Raw genomic sequence first — 15,339 nt, forward strand, 5'->3', positions numbered from 1 at the left:
GTTTTTGAACTGTGGTGTTGGAGAAGACTCTTGAGAGTCCCTTGGGCTGCAAGGAGATCCAACCAGTCCATCATAAAGGAAATCGGTCCTGAAGATTCATTGGAAGGGCTGATGCTGAAGTTGAAACTCCAATCCTTCGGCCACCTGATGCGAAGAGCTGAGTTCTTTGGAAAGACCCTGATACTGGGAAAGATGGAAAGCAGGAAGAGAAGGGGCCGACAGAGGATGAGATGGTTGGATGGCATCAGGAGTTTGAGGAGTTTGAGTAAACTCTGGGAGTTGGTGATGGACAGGGAAGCCTGGCGTGCTGCAGTCCATGGGGTCGGAAAGAACTGGACACAACTGAGTGACTGAACTGAACTGAACTGACACTGCTAGGTGAAACTTTGATGGAATAGGTTGACATCGCCTAATTAACACTCTAGCCTTCCTGATGTGGGACAACCAGACACCAATAAGGAACACTTCCTGGAGCATAGCCTTGATGAAAAGTTGAATCAGAATACAATCAAGCTTTTGGATCAACTACCACCTCATAGCAGACATAAGGGACATATTCACATTTCAACTGAAAACACAATCAGCCAAATCTGGAGTGTGGGCAGTTCTCCAGGAAAGAAAATGTTGCACTCTCTCTGATATTAGTAGAGGGAATTCCTTGGTGGTCCAGTGATGAGGACTCCGTGCTTCTACTGCCGGGGGCTCAGGTTCCATCCCTGGTCAGGGAACTAGGATCCAGTGAGCTTCAAACTGCAGCCTATAAAATAAAATAAATGGTATGACCCAAACAGGAGATTTATTATTTAATTCAAAAAGATCACACATATAGTCATGCCTTGGAAATATTGCTGGCTGGGTCCAGACCACCTGAATAAAAGGAATTGGCAATGAAAGGAGACATAATAGTCTTAGTTTCTTTATTTATTTTAATTGGAGGCTAATTACTTTACAATATTATGGTGCTTTTTGCCATACATTGACATGAATCAGCCATGGGTGTACATGTGTTCCCCATCCTGAACCCCCCTCCTACCTCCCTCCCCATCCCATCCCTCAGGGTCATTCCAGTGCACCAGCCCTGAGCACCCTGTTTCATGCATCGAATCTGGGCTGGTGATCTATTTCACATATGATAATATACATGTTTCAATGCTATTCTCTCAAATCATCCCACCCTCGCCTTTTCCCACAGAGTTCAAAAGTCTGTTCTTTCCATCTGTGTCTCTCTCTCTTTTTTTTTTTTCATTTATTTTTATTAGTTGGAGGCTTATTACTCCACAACATTGCAGTGGGTTTTGTCATACATTGACATGAATCAGCCATGGAGTTACATGTATTCCCCATCCCGATCCCCCCTCCCACCTCCCTCTACACCCAATTCCTCTGGGTCTTCCAGTGCACCAGGCCGAGTACTTGTCTCATGCATCCCACCTGGGCTGGTGATCTGTTTCACTATAGATAATATACATGCTGTTCTCTCGAAACATCCCACCCTCGCCTTCTCCCACAGAGTCCAAAAGTCTGTACTGTACATCTGTGTCTCTTTTTCTGAAACTGGAGCCCATTATACAGAGTAAAGTAAGCCAGAAAGATAAAGAACATTACAGCATACTAACCCATCTGTGTCTCTTTTGCTGTCTTGCATATAGGGTCATCGTTACCATCTTTCTAAATTCCATATATATGTGTGTGTTAATATACTGTATTGGTGTTTTTCTTTCTGACTTACTTCATTCTGTATGATAGCCTCCAGTTTCATCCACCTCATTAAAACTGATTCAAATGCATTCTTTTTAATGGCTGAATAATATTCCATTGTGTATATGTACCATGGCTTTCTTATCCATTCGTCTGCCAGTGGACATCTAGGTTGCTTCTATGTCCTGGCTATTGAAAACAGTGTTGTGATGAACATTGCAGTACAAGTGTCTCTTTCGATTCTGGTTTCCTTGGTGTGTATGCCCAGCAGTGGGATTGCTGGGTTGTATGCCAATCCTACTTCCAGTTTTTAAATGAAGCTCCACACTGTTCTCCATAGTGTCTGTACTAGTTTGCATCCCCACCAACAGTGTAAGAGGGTTCCTTTTTCTCTACACCCTCTCCGGCATTTATTGTTTAGACTATTTGATAGCAGCCATTCTGAAAAGCATGAGGTGATACTTCATTGTGGTTTTGATTTGCTTTTCTCTGATAATGAGTGATGTTGAGCATCTTTTCATGTGTCTGTTAGCCATCTGTATGTCTTCTTTGGAGAAATGTCTGCTTAGTTATTTGGCCCATTTTTTGATTGGGTCGTTTATTTTTCTAGAATTGAGCTGCAGGTGTTGCTTGTATATTTTTGAGACTATTTCTTTGTCAGTTGCTTTATTTGCTACTCTTTTCTCCCATTCTGAAGGCTGTCTTATCACCTTGTTTACAGTTGCCTTCATTGTGCAAAAGCTTTTAAGTTTAAGTAGGTCCCATTTGTTTATTTTTGCTTTTATTTCCATTACTCTGGGAGGTGGGTCACAGAGGATCCTGCTATGATTTATGTCAGAGAGTGTTTTGCTTATGTTTCCCTCTAGAAGTTTTATAGTTTCTGGTCTTACATTTAGATCTTTAATCCATTTTTAGTTTATTTTTGTGTGTGGTGTTAGAAAGTGTTCCAGTTTCATTCTTATACATGTGGCTGGCCAGTTTTCCCAGCATCACTTGTTAAAGAGATTGTCTTTTCTCCATTGTATATTCTTGCCTCCTTTGTCAAAGAGAAAGTGTCCATAGGTGTGTGGATTTATCTCTAGACTTTCTATTTTGTTCCACTGATCTATATCTCTATCTTTGTGTCAGTACCATACTGTCTTGATGACTGAAGCTTTGTCTGAAGACAGGCAGATTGATTCCTCCAAGTCCATTGTTCTTTCTCAAGATTGCTTTGGCTATTCGAGGTTTTTTGTATTTCCATACAAATTGTGAAATTATTTGTTCTAGTTCTCTGAAAAATACCGTTGGCAGCTCAATGATTGCATTGAATATAGGTTGCTTTGGGTAGTATACTCACTTTCACTATATTGACTCTTCCAACCCATGAACATGGTATATTTCTCCATTTCTTTGTGACCTCTTTGATTTCCTTCATCAGTGTTTTATAGTTTTCTATATAGAGATCTTTTGTTTCTTTAGGTAGATTTATTCCTGAGTATTTTCTTTTCGTTGCAATGGTGAATGGAATTATTTCCTTAATTTCTCTTTCAGTTTTCTCATTGTTCATGTATAGAAATGCAAGGGATTTCTGTGTGTTAGTTTTATATCCTGCAACTTTACTATATTTGTTGATTAACTCTAGTAATTTTCTGGTGGAGTCTTTAGGGTTTTCTATGTAGAGGCTATGTCATCTGCAAACAGTGAGAGTTTTACTTCTTCTTTTCCAATCTGGATTCCTTGTTTCACTTTCTTGTCTGATTGCTGTGGCTAAAACTTCTGAAACTATGTTGAACAGTAGTGGTGAGAGTGGGCACCCTGGTCTTATTACTGACTTTAAGGGAAATGCTTTCAATTTTTCACCATTGAGGATAATGTTTGCTGTGGGTTTATCACGTATGGCTTTTATTATGTTGAGTTATGTTCCTTCTATACCTGTTTTCTAGAGAGTTTGTATCATAAATGGATGTTGAATTTTGTCAAAGGCTTTCTATGCATCTGCTGAGATAATCATATGGCTTTAATCATTCCATTTGGTAATGTGGTGTATCACATTGACTGATTTGCAGTTATTAAAGAATCATTGCATCCCTAGGATAAAGCCCACTTGGTCATGATGTATGATCTTTTTAATATGTTGTTGGATTCTGTTTCATAGAATTTTGTTAAGGATTTTTGCCTTTATGTTCATCAGTGATATTGGCCTGTGGTTTTCTTTTTCTGTGGCATCTTTGTCTGGTTTTGGTGTTAGGGTGATGGTGGCCTCATAGAATGAGTTTGGAAGTTTACCTTCCTCTGCAATTTTCTGGAAGAGTTTGAGTAGGATAGGTGTTATCTCTTCTTTAAATTTTTCAGCTGTGAAGAAAGAATTCAGCTGTGAAGCCATCTGGTCCTGGGCTTTTGTTTGCTGGAAGATTTCTGATTACAGTTTCGATTTCCACACTTGTGATGGGTCTGTAAGATTTTCTATTTCTTCCTGGTTCAGTTTTGGAAAATTGTACTTTTCTAGGAATTTGTCCATTTCTTCAAAGTTGTCCATTTAATTGTCATATAGTTGCTGATAGTAGTCTCTTATGATCCTTCATATTTCTGTGTTGTCTGTTGTGATTTCTCCATTTTCATTTTTAATTTTGTAGATTTTATTCTTCTCCCTTTGTTTCTTGATGAGTCTGGCTAATGGTTTGTCTATTTTATTTATCTTCTCAAAGAACCAGATTTTAGCTTTGTTGATTTTTGCTATGGTCTCTGTTGTTTCTTTCTCACTTATTTCTGCCCTAATTTTTAAGATTTCTTTGTCGGGAGCCGCCAGGACGTGCCCGGGCCATGACAAGGTCACGGGACGAGAGAAGAGCCTGCAAGGCAGTTCTTCCCCTAGAGGCTGTCCCAGGGACAAGGTCACGGGACGAGAAAGGATCTGCAAGGCAGCTCTTCCCCTCGAGGTTGTCCTGGGGGCCCGGTATGTCCCTTACTTCTTTCTGTCTTACTGTTGTTGGGCTTTCTATTAATTTTTGGAAATATAATATATAGTAATAAGGCCTCCCTGGAAAAGCCCAAGCCTTTTTGGAAATGCTCGTGATTGCTCTGGCTCAGGACACGACCATAAACATCAAGTCAAAAAAAAAAAAGAAAAGAAAAAGAAAAAAGAAAAGGCCACAGGTATAGTTTGGCTGCTTGCTTAAAAGATTATAATGTTCTAGAATAGAAAAGAGTAGAGACATTTAGATTTATAAGTAGATATACTGCTTTAGTTTACTTGCTTCTTGGTTGAGAGGGTTTTCATTATTGCTATTTCCTTGCTGCTATTTGTTCATTGTTTCCCTTTCTTTAAACAACATGGGATATTATGGGTATTTTTGTAGAATTAGAAAATGGGGTACATAGGATTTCAATAGAAGATTTATATTAACCAGCTTCATTGCCATTATCTCACTATTAATAGAGGTGTTTTGCTGCTTCACAGGTGTTTTTGCTGTTTAATAGTTAATCATTGTAAATTGAGGTTTTGTGGTTTCAGGTAAAGAAAAATATCAATGTTTTTCTCATGGTACTACTCTCAGAAATGTCAAACATGCTACTGTGACCCTTCCCATGTATTGTTTTATTGTCCAAAGAATTTACACTATACCTGAGATTTGTAGAACATTGTTTTGTTAGGATGAAAAGGTTAGGCCATTGAGGCAAGAAGATTAATGTATGGGACATTTAAGAAAAAAAAAAACCCTGTAGTCAGAAATGTTCCAGATGAATACATAAGGGGAAAACATGGGAAAGAAAAATATTGACGGAAGCATAAAACCAATATCTGATGTAATATGTGGTGGCTTAAGGAGGAGGTAACGTTCATTCTATAAAAACTGAGCTGTCCTAAAAATAAAAAACACTACCTCTTCTACGCAAACTTCTGTGTGTGTCTGTCTTCTTCCTTGCCAACGCCACTCATCCCTTGGGTATTCCTGGGCCTGCTGGGGCTAGACCTCGCCATTTCTTTCCTTCTACTAACCCTGGGGTTCTTCATTTCTTCTTTTTGTAGTTGCTTTAAGTGTAGAATTAGGTTATTTATTTGACTTTTCTCTTGTTTCTTGAGGTAAGCTTGTACTGCTATGAACCTTACCCTTAGCACTGCTTTTACTGAATCCCACAGGTTTTGGGTTGTTGTGTTTTCATTTTCATTCATTTCTATGTATATTTTGATTTTTTTTATTTCTTCTGTGATTTGTTGGTTATTCAGAAGCGTGTTGTTTAGCCTCCATATGTTTGTATTTTTCATAGCTGTTTTCTCCCCCTGCAGTTGACATCTAATCTTACCACATTATGTTCAGAAAAGATGCTTAGAATAATTTCAATTTTTTTTTAATTTACCAAGGCTAGATTTATGGCCTAGGATGTGATCTATCCTGGAGAAGTTTCCGTATGCACTTGAGAAAAAGGGGAAATTCATTGTTTTGAGGTGAAATGTCCTATAAATATCAATTAGCTCTAACTGGTTCATTTAAAGTTTGTGTTTCCTTGCTAATTTTCTTTTAGATGATATATCCATAGGTATGAATGGGGTATTAAACTCTCCCACTATTATTGTGTTATTGTTAATTTCCCCTTGCATACTTGCTAGCATTTGTCTTACATATTGAGGTGCTTCTGTGTTGGTGCATATATACTTATAATTGTTATATCTTCTTCTTGGATTGATCCTTTGATCATTAATGTAGTCTCCTTCTTTGTCTCTTTTCACAGCTTTTATTTCAAAGTCAGTTTTATCTGATATGAGTATTGCTACTCCTGCTTTCTTTTGGTCTCCATTTATGTGAAACATCTTTTTCTAGCCCTTCACTTTCAGTGTGTATATGTCCCTCGTTTTGAGGTGGGTCTCTTGTAGACAGAATATATATGGGTCTTGTTTTTGTATCCATTCAGCCAGTTTTTGTCTTTTGGTTGGGGCATTCAACCCATTTACATTTAAGGTAATTATTGATAAGTATGATCCCATTGCCATTTACTCTGCTGTTTTGGGTTCGAGTTTATACACCTTTTCTGTGTTTCCTGTCTAGAGAAGATCCTTTAGCATTTGTTGAAGAGCTGGTTTGGTGGTGCTGAATTCTCTCAGCTTTTGCTTGTCTATAAAGCTTTTGAATTCTCCTTCATATTTGAATGAGATCCTTGCTGGGTACAGTCATCTGGGTTGTAGGTTTTTCTCTTTCATCACTTTAAGTATGTCCTGCCATTCCCTTCTGGTCTGAAGAGTTTCTATGGAATGATAAGCTGTTATCCTTATGTGAATCCCCTTGTGTGTTATTTGTTGTTTTCCCTTGATGCTTTTAATATTTGTTCTTTGTGTTTGATCTTCATTAATTTGATTAATATCTGTCTTGGGGTGTTTCACCTTGGGTTTATCCTGTTTGGGACTCTCTGGGTTTCTTGGACTTGGGTGGCTATTTCCTACCCCATTTTAGGGAAATTTTCAACTACTTCCTGGCCACATATGCAGACTTTTTTGCACTGGGCCTGGTGTTGCTTCTTACAGGTGAGACAGGGTTCAGTGATGGAGCGGGCAGAGTAGAGTATGGAAGAGGGGAGCTGGGGTGCAGAAGGCTAGGGGCTCCAGAATGGTGGGCGGATTAAGCCTGGAATGAAGTGTCTGGGACAACAGAGACAAGAAGGCAAGACAGACATAGAACATGGTTTTCCACCCTTGGCACTATTGACATTCTGCATAAAATCATTCTTTGCTGTGTGTGTGTAGTACTGCCCTATTCATTGTAGGTTTTGTTTTTGATCATTGTAAAATATTGAGTAGCAACCCTGGTTTCTCCCTCGTAGCTCAGAGAGTAAAGAATCTGCCTGTAGTGCAGAAGACTCGGTTCGATCCCTGGTTTGGGAAGATCTCCTGGAGAAGGAAATGGCAACCCCCTCCAGTATTTTTGCCTGGAGAATCCCATGGATAGAAGAGCCTGGCAGGCTACAGTCCACGGGGTCGCAAGAGTTGGACACAATTTGCGACTAAACCACCACAACCCTGGTTTTTACTCATTAGAAGATAGTGAAGCCCACCTCCTGAATTACAGCAATCAGAATGTCTCCAGACTTTACCAAGAGTCTCTTGAGAGATAAAAATCACCCCCACCTGATAATTGTTTACTTAGACTTATAAGTTTCTTCCGTGTACTGAGACTGAAGATGTTTGAGAGGAAATTCACACAAAATTAACCTTTTTTTTTTCTTTTTACTATATCACCCCAGATTTATTGGGATATAATTGAGATTGCAATATTGTATAATTTTAAGATGTGCACAGTGTGATTTAATCAATTGGCTTATTGTGGGATGGTTGCCACAGTAAGAAATTAACCATCTTCAAAGAAGACAATTCACACTGTTTATAATAGCCAGGACATGGAAGCAACCTAGATGCCCAACAGCAGACGAATGGATAAGGAAGCTGTGGTACATATACACCATGGAATATTACTCAGCCATTAAAAAGAATTCATTTGAGTCAGTTCTAATGAGATGAATGAAACTGGAGCCCATTATACAGAGTGAAGTAAGCCAGAAAGATAAAGAACATTACAGCATACTAACACATATATATGGAATTTACAAAGCTGGTAATGATAACCCTATATGCAAAATAGAAAAAGAGATACAGAAGTACAGAACAGACTTTTGAACTCTGTGGGAGAAGGTGAGGGTGGGATGTTTCGAAAGAACAGCATGTATATTATCTATAGTGAAATAGATCGCCAGCCCAGGTGAGATGCATGAGACAAGTGCTCGGGCCTGGTGCACTGGGAAGACCCAGAGGAATCGGGTGGAGAGGGAGATGGGAGGGGGGATCGGGATGGGGAATACGTGTAACTCCATGGCTGATTCATGTCAATGTATGACAAAACCCACTGAAATGTTGTGAAGTAATTCGCCTCCAACTAATAAAAAAAAAAAAAAATTAAAAAAATAAAATGCAAAAAATAAAAAAAGAAGAAGAAGACAATTCAGTGGCACTGAGTACCTTCAAGACCCCATTTCAATGCTTTGTCAGGAAGATCCACTGGAGAAGAGATAGGCTACCTACTCCAGTATTCTTGGGCTTTCCTTGTGGCTCAGCTGGTAAAGAATCTGCCTGCAATGCAGGAGATCTGGGTTTGATCTCTCGGTTGGGAAAATCCCCTGGAGAAGGGAAAGGCTACCCACTCCAGTATTGTGTCCTGGAGAATTCCACGGACTAAGTCCATGGGATCGCAAAGAGTCGGACACGACTGAGCGAATTTCACTTTCAGTACTTTCACATTGTTGTAAGACCATTACCTGTTTCTAGTTCCAAATTTTTTCATTGAAAGAAAAGGGAAACCTGTACACACTTAGCGATCACTGTCCACCTTCCACTCACCTGTAAACACCAGCCTTTGACAACCGCTCGTCTGTTCTCTGTCTCTGTGGATTTAGTTATTTTGGATGCCTCTTATTCCATGTTCCCATACAGGACTACTGTTTCTGAGTCGACCCTGGTTAACAAAGTGTTCACTGGCTTGAACATTTTGGTTCTCAGCTTCACCATCCTCTCTGGCTTCATTAAGGGAGACCCACACAACTGGAAGCTCACGGAAGAAGACTACAGATTAGCCACATCTAGATCCAGTGACACCTATAGGTTAGGATGGTGCTCTTGGTCACAGTAACACCTGTGTGTTTGATGCAGAGCTGGGAATACAGTGGGGACTAACGACTTTGGGGCTGACGGATCTAGATGATATGAATCTTGGGGCCCAGGACTTGTGAAGTTTCTTGCTCCTCTCAACACAGCTTAGGCCCTCTGGGTTCTGGAGGATTTCTGCCTTTTTGGCTTTGAAGGGATTCTCCAGGGAGCAGCAACGTGTGTCTATGTCTTTGTTGGCTCTGATGTCATTGCTACTACAGGTAACACGGTTGCTGGGTGTCTTATCGAGGGTCTGGGCAGGTTGGGCTGCCCTTGGGCGCAGGGGTTGGGAGAAGGTTAGACTGCGTTTGGAGGTGCAAGGGGAAATTGGGTTTTGTGCTTTCATTCTAGTGTGTTTACTGACCCTTTACGCCACCCATCTTGCAGGGAAAGAGGCCCAAGATCCACGTCGCTCCATCCCCTTGGGCATCGTGATCACGATTTTATCAGCTTTTTGGCATATTTTGGTGTCTTGGCGGCCCTCACCCTCATGGGCCCTACTACTGCAGGCTTTCCTCTATGTCGGGTGGAACCCTGCCCGATACGTCGTGGCTGTTGGCACCCTCTGTGCTCTTACATCCAGGTCAGTGTCACAGTTTTTAATCCACCCACTGTGGGATTATCAGGGATCGTAGCCCTTGGATTGAGAGACAACAGGAAAAGACATCTGACCCCAGGAAGACAGGGAACAGAAGCCCTGGTCTCTCCTGCTTCTCCACATCTTCACACATTTCCATTTCCTCTCCCAGCCTCCTGGGTACCATGTTCACCATGCCTCGGTTATTCTACGCAATGGCAGAGGATGGCCTCCTTTTCCCGGGACTTGCCCAACTCCATGGCCACAGAGGAACCCCCATCTGGGCCATCTTGGTTTCTAGAATGCTTGCAGGTGTATAAACAAAATCCACTCCTTCATTGATCAATTTTCTTAACTTGTTTGTATCCACAGTCTCACTCTCTTCTCCCACCTCGGTTGTGCCCTGATTTTAGCAGTCTTGGCTCTACTCTTTAAGCTGATCGATCTTGTGTACGTTGTGTCAATTGGGACCCTGCTTGCTTACTCCTGGTTGTCTTTTCAGTCTTTGTCCTCAGGTAAGGCTTCTCTCCACCTTGGCTGTGGGTCTTTGACTCATGGGGATTGATTCTGAGATAATTCTCTTCTTCCTTCCTGCTATCTTCTAAAGGTCCTGCTATCATTAAATTGAGAAATGATGGATTAGTCTGGATGATGTTGGATGAGTAGGGGCTACCATTATTACTGCCTTGATATTTCTAATTCAGGTATCAATCAGAACAGAATTTCAGCAAGAATGAGAAAAAAGATGATGAAATTGATATTTCACAATGGGAAGCAAGTCCTTGGGAACCATCATCAGAAGCAGGAACTTCAAGGACTCTAAAGACTCTGTGGTTCCGTACCAGCACCATCCCCACTCTGAAATCTGGCCAGATTGTCTATGGATGTGCCTCCCTGCTTGGTGAGCAGTGGGACTTTTCTTTGGCTGTATTCTGCAATTGGCACCATGGAGGAGGCAGTGTGTTTTGAGCAATTGAGGAGGAGTCTTGGAGATACAATGGCCCTTCCTGATGTGGGCAGCCAGGAGGAAGGGGGTGTGGTCTGAGATCCTGACATCTGTCTTCTGGAGTCCAGCCTGTTCTCCACCTTGACCCCTGCAGTTCTCCTGCTGATAATCCTGACCCTGAGCCTGGCCCAGTGGCCCAGCCAGGTGTTCTCTGGAGACCCTGTGCTCACAACAGTGACTGTGCTGCTGTTGCTGCTCATCACTGGGGTCATGGTCATCATCTGGAGGCAGCCTCAGGGCCCCACTGCTCTTCACTTCAAGGTAGGTGACCTCATGTGCCCACAGTGTCCACCTTAAGTGAAGGAGGTCTGCATGCTTTGAGGTCTAAACATCCTTTGCTGGACCAGGAATGACAGGAGTTTCTAAAACCATTGGTCTCTTCTCTGATCCACACTCAGTGCTTTATGTACACAATCTCAGTAGTCACTGAACACTCTGCCTGAGTAGAATGGGAGTCTTCTGACACATATGGGTTGGGGTCTCCTTCTCAAACATCTGGGCTGTGTCCAGGGATGCACTGACTCTGCCCACAGGTCCCTGCTCTGCCTGTCGTCCCACTGGTGAGCATCTTTGTGAATGTCTACTTGTTGATGCAGATGAACACTGGTACCTGGGTCCTACTTGGCATCTGGACGGCGATTGGTAAGTGCCTTCCTTGGAAAAGGAGTGACTGAACCCAAGTGTCTTCCTTCTACCTCTCCCAGAAACTGTGTCAGACACTGTAATAGGAGGGCTAATGGGATTTTTAAGTGAGGAGAGCACCTATTTTTCCTTCTCATCATCTCATTTCCCTACTAGGATTTGCCATATACTTTGGCTACGGGATCCAACACAGCTTGTAGGAGATCAATAATCAACTGTCACCAGCCTCCACCTCCCAAATGCTGGACCAAAACATGCCCAATGATGAATCAGGTTAACCATAAGAAACTGATACTGCGTGGAATACTTTACACACTGGAGGCATCTTCCCGTTCAAGGGTGACTTTGAGTCTCTGTGGAGCCTGAAGGTGAAATGCAGTGACAGCCATGTGCTTATTGCCAGCAGATAAAATGACTTTACTGTTGAATAATTTTTAAGTAAACTTTTCAAAACATGATATGTATACAGAAAAGCACATGCTTCGTAAGTGGGTAGCAAGATCAATTTTCACAAAGAAAGTACTAACTATTAAAAGTGAAAGTGAAGTCACTCAGTCATGTCTGACTCTTTGAGATTTTCCAGGCAAGAATATTGGAGTGGGTTGCCATTTCCATCTCCAGGAGATCTTCCCGACCCAGGGCTTGAACCCGGGTCTCCCACATTGTAGGCAGACACTTTATCATCTGAGCCACCAGAGCTCAGTTAATAGTTCCTATTAGCTAAAGGAAGTAATAAAATATCAATGGGCATTTAAGAAGCACCTTCTTAGGCATATTCCCAGTGAAAACACAGAGATTGTGACCTGGAAAGAAATTCAGGTAACCATACTTTGTGTCTAGAGTTGTGGGAATGACAGGCTAAAGTAGAGTGAAGTATCTGAAATAACATATGTTCAGTTATAGGAGATGAGACATATAATCAAAGAATCACATGTATATGTAATGTTTTATGTGCCCCAAGAGGGAGAAAATTTTATTTAGCAGATGTTATCACCGTCAATGTACAGTATTTATATGGGAAAAAAAAGTTTTTTGCTCAACTAATTAAAATGGAAAATTGGACTTTAAAGCCATGTCTGATCTATGAGTGGTGCATACTGTATCATGTTGCAGGAGATGATAAATACAGAGAGAAATTGGGAAGAGGGGAGAGAAGAGGGGAGGTGGTGAAAGGGTTATGTGAGATGAGAAGGGGTTCCCTTGATCGGATCTCACTTTCATATGAAAATCATGAAGTGATGGATGTAGGTGGGCATCTCATGGAAAGCTGTGAAGGGTTTTTAAAATTATTATTCTTGGCGTAGATTGGCTAGGAGGATAAAACAGTTGGCTGAAACAGGGCAGGAGACAGAGCAAATAATTAACAGGTTATTCCCCTAATATTCATAAAATGGGAGGGTCCCCCAGGGAGTCAGTGAGTGGTTGTGAGTAGGGCAGCTAGGTGAGGAAGGGTTTTGGGGAGATGACTGAGGGTCTGCTGTCTTTCCAGGGACAGGGGTACAATCTGGACACCCTCCAGTTTCACACATTCCTCTTCCCCCAACCCATGTCTCCCCACTTTACTGGCCGTGTGAGCCTGGAAAAGTCACCTAACTTTCCCTCTAACCCTCTAAAGGCTTGGCAAAGAAGTGGAGAAATAAAACACAGGATGAGTCCTAACATAACCTATGTAAGATGGCAATTTCAGAGCTAAGGTGTTTGGCTCTGTTGATGGAAAATTAAATAACAACCATGGTAAGAAAAAAGAAAAGATAATTTTGGTTATTTCCGTAACACAGAATTTTAAGATAATATATTAAATTTTAAGACAACTTATGACTGATAACAATTTACTAGGATATATCAAATCACTGTGGGCTGTGACTGCAGCCATGAAATTAAAAGATGCTTGCTCCTTGGAAGAAAGGCTATGACAAACCTAGACAGTGTATTAAAAAACAGAAATATTACTTTGCTGACAAAGGTCCATCTCGTCAAAGCTATGCTTGGCAAAGAAGTAGAGAAACAAAACACAGGATGAGTCCTTACATAATCTATGTAAGATGGGAATTCCAGGGGTGAGGTGTTTGACTATGTTGACGGAAAATTAAACAGCAATTGAGGTAAGAAAAAGGAGGAGATTTTGGCTATTTCTATAACATTTAAAATAATTAGAATTATGACTGATAACAATATGCTGGGACATATTAGGCTTTTTACAATTTCATATAGTTTTTTAGAAAAAATATTGATAACATTTATCCTTCCAATATCACCTTAGAAGGTTCATCATCACTTATTTGACCATGATAGCTACATAATGACATTTGCCAATTGTCCTAATTATAGTGAGTTCAATATCTTTCTCTGAGATGTTGCAGGGGCTCACTGAAAAAGCCCCAAATTAGCTAGAGGTCAAAAAAATACTTCACTTATACTATTATTTGGGGGTGACTTCCCTGGTGGCCCAATGCCTAAGACTTCATGCTCCCAAAGCACGGTGTTCAAGTTTGATCCCTGGTCAGGAAATTAGATCCCACATCATAATGCAACTAAGATTTGCCATGGCAAATAATTTGTGTGTGTGGTACAGGAATTTGATTTAGGGAAGATTTTCAAAGATAGCACAACTTCTTCTTCTTTTTTTTTTTTTTTTTTTTTAACCTTGTCTGCAGCTTGCAGAATCTTAGTTCCCAGACCAGGGATATATAACCCAGGTCCCCTGCCATGAACCCCTGGACCACCAGGGAAATCCTCCACAAGTTTTCTATAACTTCCTTTATCACACTCAGATTTTCAGTGTTCTGCTTCTCCCCTCCCCCACTTTAATGTCACTTTAGGACAAAATTACTTCCTTTCCCTTTAACAAAATACACGTTCATCCTTATAACTTTAAAAAAATTTCCTTGAACACAAAGATATTTTCCTTATTAATTTCAGTAGTTTTAATGATACATATTTATCAGACTTCTTAACATTTGTGCTTAGTTGCTCAGTTGGGTGCGACTCTTTGCAACCCCATGGACGGTAGCCCACCAGGCTCCTCTGTCTCTGGGATTCCCAGGCAAGAATACTGGAGTGGGTTTCCTGACCCAGAGGATCATTCTCAACCCAGGGATCAAACCCTCACCTCCAGTGTCTCCTGCATTGCAGGTGGATTCCTTATTCAGTGAACCATTAGTGAAATCCCATAGCAATTCTAATTACTAATGAAAACTAAGTAAGCAATTGTGAACTGTTGGCTATACCAGTACTTTTTTTAGTTGAATTAGACTTGTTTTACAGTATTATATTATTAATTGTTTCAGGTGTACACCATAGCTACTGCGTAGTGTCACTGATTATACTCCATCAAAAGTTATTACACAGTACAGGTGACAATTCCGTGTACTCTACAATCTATCCTTGCTGCCTATCTATTGTATACATGGTATAATAGTTTGTATCTCTGAATCCCATATCCCTAATTTGATGCTGCCTCCTTTCCTCTCTTTGGCCACCTGATGTGAAGGGCCGACTCATTGGAAAAGACCCTGATGCTGGGAGAGATTGATGGCAAAAGGAGAAGGGAGTGACAGAAGATGAGACGGTTAGCATCACCAACTCAAAAGACACGAATTGGGAGCAAACTCCAGGAAATAGTGGAGAACAGGGATAGTGCTGCAGTCCATGGGGTCGCAAAGAGTCAGACACGACTCAGGGACTGAACAAAAACAACCTTCCCTCGCACCACCGTTAACCACTAATTTGTCTTCTGGATCTGTGAGTCTG

The sequence above is a fragment of the Muntiacus reevesi genome, chromosome 2 (genome assembly GCF_963930625.1).
Source record: "Muntiacus reevesi chromosome 2, mMunRee1.1, whole genome shotgun sequence".
Classification (NCBI taxonomy): domain Eukaryota; kingdom Metazoa; phylum Chordata; class Mammalia; order Artiodactyla; family Cervidae; genus Muntiacus; species Muntiacus reevesi.